Source organism: Nicotiana attenuata, chromosome 3, assembly GCF_001879085.1.
Source record: "Nicotiana attenuata strain UT chromosome 3, NIATTr2, whole genome shotgun sequence".
Lineage (NCBI taxonomy): Eukaryota > Viridiplantae > Streptophyta > Magnoliopsida > Solanales > Solanaceae > Nicotiana > Nicotiana attenuata.
Genome location: NC_031991.1, coordinates 944,695 through 952,372, shown reverse-complemented (window position 1 = coordinate 952,372; position 7,678 = coordinate 944,695).

Here is a 7,678-nt window from a genome sequence, read left to right as displayed (position 1 = left end):
GATGGCATGGGACGGTTGGCGTCGCACCTACGGACGGGTACCCGCTTCTGCGGAGAGTGGGCCGCATCTACGGAACTTGGGTTGCCCTTCCTAGTCTGTTTCTGCGAGGCTTGGCTCGCATCCGCGAGCTCGCACCTGTGTCTGGCCAAGAGCAGGTGCGATTATGATAGATCTGGAAGCTTCAGCTCTTGCTCCAAATTCCCAACTTGGTCCAAGCCTCGTCCGATTGACACTCGGGACCCTCGGGACCCGCCTTATATACCAACAAGTTCGAAATCATAAAACAGACTCGCTCGAACTCTCGGATCGCTCGAAACAACATTAAAACTAAGAGTCGCACCCCAAAACCAATTGAATCAAACTTAAGAACTTCAGTTTCTTCAATTTACTTCCAATGTGCCGAAACGTACTTATACTACTCGGAATGACACCAAATTTTGCGTGCAAGTCTTAAATGACATTATGGAACTATTCTCGGTCTTGAAATTCTGTTTGGACCTCGATATCACCAAAACCCGCTCCAAACCAAATTTAAAGAACTTTCAAAACCTTCAAGAACCAACTTTCACTATTAGGCGCAGATACGCTCCCGGGTCATCCAAAACCCGATCCGAACATACACCCAAGTCTGAAATCATCATACGAATCTGTTGGAACCGTCAAATCCCGATTCCGAGGCCGTTTACTCAAAATGTTGACCGAAGTGAAACTTGGCCTTTTAAGCCAACCTTAAGGAGCCAAGTGTTCCGATTTCAACCCAAACTCTTTCAAATCCCAAATCAACCATCCCCGCAAGTCATAAATTAGTAAAAAAAAGTATGGGAAGTTTCATTTAGGGGAACGGAGTTCTAGAAAGAAAAACGACCGGTCAGGTCGTTACAATAATAATATTAAAGAAAGTGACAAGTTAATAAAGAGTCACATGAAAACATGATAATACTATATATTAGATAATATAATAGAATTAAGGAAAATAATTAAAAATAAAAGGAAAATATTATTTGAACTTAAAATTAGAAAGTTCTTAATATTATGATGAGAATGCCCAAACTATGGATAGGACACGAAATTGAAGTCTTACTATATTTTAAAAAAATTGATAACAAAATCAAAAATTTATAATACAGAAGAAATGTCTAATGTAGGTAATTTCACTTGCGAAAATTAAAAGTCAAATTTTTATCTTCAAACTAAAAGAGAAAGAAATTTTAATTGGATGTATTAGAAAATAATTACAAGAAAACTCAATAGATTTAAAACATAATAATAAGAGAACTTATGTATTAATATTTTAGACAATTAAAAGTTACTGTTTAAAATAAAATATGATTTTATTTTAGTTATAGGCGAATATTAATGTGAAAAACATAATTAAAATTTTATTGTAGGAAACATAATGTATATAGAGAGAAAATTAGAGATAGTGGGAGGGTACTTAGACGTTGAATTAATTTAAATATAAATAAATTAGATAATTAAATAAATACTTAAAATATTATTAATAGATTTAAATGATAAAAGAGCTCTGAATAAGAAGATAAAATTATAAAATATATTAAACTTCAAGGTGTATATATATATATATATATATATATATATATATATATATATATATATATATATATATATCGATGATTATTAAAAGGGTAATACCATGCCCCACATGTGAGAATACACTAGGTATGTTATTGCTATTAAAAGGGAAATGAACCTTTAATTTTGAAAGGGAGTGATGTAGAGAGAGAAACTAGAGAGAGAAACTACGACGATTGTTGAGCGAGGAAGCTGACAACGCCGAGTGATGCCTCACCGGAATCACCATAGCCACCCTACACAATCTCATTCCCCAATTGACAACATGACTAGACTAATTACTCCAGAAAATGGAATCCCCAAAAAATAGCTCCAATTCAACTGTTACATTGGCTACCAGGTATGGGAAGTGCTCCTACAGTCATGCAAGCTCCACCGGAGGTGGAAAAGAAAGAATTGAAACCACTGGAAACAGCTACAACTACAGTGGCACGAAAATTAACATACTCAGCTGGATCTCAAGCAAAACGAACTATGGCTGAAGTAGTGAAAGGCAACAGAGTTCAAACAAAGGGCATGCAACTCAAATTCTATCCTCCGACAGTGAAGAACGGAGTGAAAATGGCCAAATTAAACCCAAAGGAGATAGAGCAACAATCACAGCGATGGAAAACAGTTTTGATAGGTTATGTCCTAGGAGCAAATCCGTCATTCAAGGAAATGCTCAAATTCGTCTATGGCGTATGGAGTACAGTCACAACTCCAACGGTATTGCTGCATGATGACGAGTATTTTATTTTTAAATTTGAATCTATGGAGGATAAGAACCTAATAATGCAAAATGGCCCGTACACGTTCAATAGCCGACCTATGGTGTTGAAGGATTGGGATCCTAACTTCCAGATGCAGAATGAATCTATGCGAATTGTTCCAATTTGGATCAATTTACCTGGACTTCCGATCCAGTGTTGGGCTGAGGAAAACCTAGGTAGGATTGCTAGCCTACCAGGCAAACCTATTTGCACTGATAGACTTACAGCAGAATGTGAGAGGGTGTCATATGCTCGAATACTTGTTGAAATGGACATTACACAACCAATGCCTGATGAGATTTGTGTTGAAACGCCAAATAGAAGCTGGATGCAGAGAGTTGAATTTGAATGGAAACCAAAATTCTGTATAGATTGCAATGAATTTGGACATGGTACTGGAGAATGTAAACAAGCAACACAACAATAAGAGGAACCAATGAAGCATAAGAGAAGAAGGAAGAAGAAAACTGAAATGGAATGGCAACCTAAAACAGCTGCAGAGGAAAACAATAATACAAATACCCTGCAACAAGAGATTCAAACTGAAGCAGTTGTGGAGTTTCAAGTCAATAACAGAGGTAAGCAGGCAGTGGTAACTCAAGGAGCTGCTGGTAAACCAAAACAGGCAGAGATCAATTATGAAGAACTAGCTAGAAGGAATGCATTTGCTCCACTGAGAATATTGGAGAGTCCATCCATTGAGGGACAACAGGGGCAATCTTCTAGTACTATAGTTGGCCAAATGGCTAAAGAGGGTAATCCCAGCTTTTACAAACCCCCACGATCATTGTATCCTGGAATATTAGAGGACTGAATAAGTCCTTTAAACAACGAGAACTAAAGAAATTCTTCTTGTCAAATAAAGTAGATTTGATTGCTGTTTGGAGACTATAGTTAAAAAACACAGGGTGCAGAAGATTCGAATGAAGATGGGAATAGACTGGCATTTCAAAGACAATTATGAATACGCACCTAATGGTAGAATATGGTTAATATGGAAAGAAGCAAATGTACATGTAGCAGTACTGGAGAACACTGATCAGATGATTCACTGTCTAGTGAAGAATAAAAATTCAGCATTCACCAGTTATATAACATTTGTGTATTGCCTCCACACTACTCAACACAGAATTCCACTATGGAGAAGTTTGAGGAACATGCAAACTACTGGACCATGGCTCATAATAGGAGATTTCAACAGTGTGCTAAATGTGGATGATAGGGTGAATGGAATTTCAGTTCATCAAGCAGAAATAGTTGATTTCCAAAGCTATCTTTATGATATTGGAGTGGGACAAATCACAAAAAGAGGCAACAGTTTCTCATGGTGCAATAAAAGGGATGCAGATGTCAGAATATATAGCTACATAGATTGGGCATTTGGGAATGCTGATTGGTTCAATGTTTATAATGGGGTAGAGACAATATATATGCTCCCAGGATGCTCAGATCATACCCCTATAATGATAAATACTGATGTGGTAAAAGTTAGAATGAAAAGGCCCTATAGATTACTAACATCAGTAATGCAACAAAGAGAATATAAAGAAGTGGTCCAAAATACGTGGAGTCAAAAGATCAAAGGATATGCAATGTATTCTATATGGAGGAAACTGCAGCTTATTCAACAACAAACAAGGGACATTCAACAGGAACATTCCTCAGTTGATCAAAAGCTGATTCAATTGAGAGAAACACTGAAGGAAGTACAGGGGAAGCTCAATGAGGACTACTTCAACAGTCAACTGATAGAAGATGAGAGAAGGATCTTAAAAAGCATAGAGAAATGGGAAACAATTCAGGAGCAAATTATGAGGCAGAAGTCGAGAGCAACATGGATCCAACTGGGAGATTGCAATACCAAATACTTCCATGCTTATATGAAGGCCAGACAAGCAAGACATAAGGTGAGTTGCATTTATAATGAAAAGCAGATGAAGATCACACAGCCCAAACACATTCAAAGAGAATTCATCCAGTTCTTTCAGCAACTATTGGGGACAGCAACAGATGAATTACCAGGGATAGATGCCAATATAGCACGGAATGGTCCTTGTCTAACACTAGCCCAGCAGCAACAATTGTTACAAGCAGTAACACTAGAGGAGATCTGTCAAATTGTAAAGAATCTACCTAATGACAAGGCACCAGGTATGGATGGATACCCTGCTGAATTCTTTAAGGAATTTTGGCCAATCATTGGACAGGAGGTCATAGAAGCAGTTCAACAATTCTTTCAAACTGGCAAACTACTGAAGGAAATTAATTGCACAACTGTTACATTGATTTCAAAGGTAAAAAATCCCAGCTATGTGAAGGAGTTTAGGCCAATTGCTTGTTGCTCAACCATGTATAAAATTATTGCCAAGCTACTGACAAATAGACTTAAACTAGTTGTGGATCTTTTGGTTGGACATTCTCAGTCTGCCTTCATAGAAGGAAGAAATATTCTTGACAATGTTATAATGGCTCATGAACTGATAAAAGGGTACTCTCAAAAAGCAGTTTCTCCTAGATGTATGATCAAAGTGGACATTAGGAAAGCATATGACTTGGTTGAGTGGAGTTTTTTGAGTACTGCTTGAGTTTGGGATACTATACAAGATGGTAACACTAATCATGGAATGTGTATCTACAGTCAGTTATACTCTCCTACTGAATGGGGGACTAACTGACAAATTTGCAGCAAGAAAAGGGCTAAGGCAGGGGGACCCTATGTCCCCATACTTGTTTGTATTAGCAATGGAGTACCTAAATAGATCTTTGAAGACACTGAATTAGAATCCAGATTTTAACTTTCATCCTAAATGTGCTAAACTGCAAGTCATACATATCTGCTTTGCAGATGACTTACTGACGTGCTGTAGAGCTGATGAGGTTTCAATGAAGTTAGTGATGGGAGTTTTTGATCATTTCTCCAAGGTCTCAGGTCTACAAGCAAATCTGGAAAAGAGCTCATTATACATAGTAGGTGTGCCTATGGAGTTCAAAGCCAGAATGTTAGCAGAACTTCAGCTATCAGCAGGCAACATCCCATTCAAATACTTGGGAGTTCCTTTGTCCTCAAGGAAGATTACCATTCAGCAATGCATGCCTTTAGTTGAGAAGATGGTGGAGAGGATAAGAAGCTGGACATAAAGCTATTGTCCTATGCTGGAAGACTACAACTTATTAAAAGTGTCCTATTTGAAATGCAGACCTACTGGTCTCAGGTTTTCCTAATTCCAAAGAAGGTGATTAAACTGGTTAATGGAATTTGCAGAAACTATTTGTGGACTGGTAGTCATGAGAATACTCACAGAAATCCAATAGCATGGGAAACATTATGCAAACCAAAAGCTGCTTGGGGCCTAAACATTATCAACTATGAGAGATGGAATAAAGCTGCTTTGACTAAACTCCTATGGGCTCTAATGGCTAAGAAGGACAAACTATGGATTAAATGGACATCATTACAATGGAAACTCCAAAGCAGGCTAGTTGGATAGTGAAGAAACTGTTTACATCAAGAGAATGGTGGGCTAATGACATACCAACAATTGAATTATTTGCTCAGAATGGGAAATTCAGCATTCAGAAACCTACCTTCATGCTACTCCAAAATACCCTAAAGTCCATTGGAAAGCTCTAGTCATGTTAACAGGAATATTACCTAAGCAACAATTCATTTTATGGATGGCAATACAAAGAAGGTTAGCTACAGTTGACATACTAGCAAAATGGGGAATTCAGGTGAACCATTCTTGTGTACTGTGTGTAGGTGACATAGAAGAGACACATGATCACTTGTATTTCGAGTGTCCATATTCATAGAGCTTATGGAAGGGGTTGCTTGAATGGTTAAGTTACAAGAGAAAGGTTGAAATCTGGGAAGCTGAGGTACAATGGTTAACTACCAATGTAAACAACAGAAATCCAAGGAAAAATGTGCAAGGAGTGGTATTTGCAGCAGTAGTATATCATATCTGGATGGAGAGAAATGCAAGACGATTCCAGAACCAGAGAAAAGAGATTCAGGATAGAGCAAAAGAAATTGTTTTGCAGGTGCACATAACAGGACAGAAGAAATTTAAATGGAACCTATATTGAATACACTAAATAGTTATCCTAATTGTAATTCATAGCAAATAAGATAGGAAAAAGATCCATAATGATATGGGGTCTTAGTTAGCAGCCCTGGTTGTGTAGGTTTTGTTTATTGGTTCCAGTTATGAGACCTGATACTAGAGTCCAAAGTATAGGTGATGTAAATTGAAAAACTGGTTGAAATAAAAAATTTCTTTCGACGAAAAAAAGATATTAAGTAATGTATAATAGAATAACTTTAAGCAAAGAACAAAAAATAAAATTATCTAAAAATCTATATATAATAAAAGGAGAGGCAAAAGCACATTTTTAAGACAAGTGGCATAACCACAAAAAATCAAGTGTCATTGTTAAGACAAAATAAACTACCTTCTTAACTAAAAAAAAAACCTTTTTAAATTTTCAATTAATTGGTTACTCTATTTGAATTTATAAATGTAAATATCTTATAATTAGCTATATTAATAAAACAAAAATATTAAAACAAATAACTACTCATTCAAATTTGGGAGTAGTTTTAAGTTGGAGTTTTAAAGTTATTTTAAAATAAAAAACAAAAAAATAACAAAAAATTAAATTACCAACAATAATATATATATATATATATATATTAATAAATAAAAAAATTATCTATTCAAGTTGGAGTTTTAAAATTATTTTAAAAATAATAAAGAAATAAAGAAATAAAAAATTGCCAATTCAAATTGGGGTATGGTTTCAATTTGGAGTTTTAAAATTATTTTAAAACAAAAAATGGAAATAAAGAAATAAAAAATTACTAGTTTAAATTGGGGAGTAGATTCTTTCTAATATAGTGTGTGTGTGTGTATATATATATATATATATGTATACTCCCCAATTTATATATATATAAATTGGTGTGTGTGTGTGTCTATATATATATATATATATATATATATATATATATATATATATATATATATATATATATGGGGCCTATCTCTTTATACTTCTGACGAATTCAAAATTGTAATTTAGTGAAAAAATATTACATTATTTAAATTTTTAATAAACTACAAATTTGAAAACTAATTGTGACGACCCAAAGGGTCATCACCTGTTTTCTCTTTCATTCCGTGCTTCCGAGGCCTTGAAAACCTCATTTTCACTTGCCTCGATTTGCGTGTGCAGTCCGGGTGCGTAGCCGGAAAGCTTAAATATGAATTCTGTGTAAAAATTAATGAATTTTGATATTAATGTGATTAAAGTTGACTTCGATCAACATT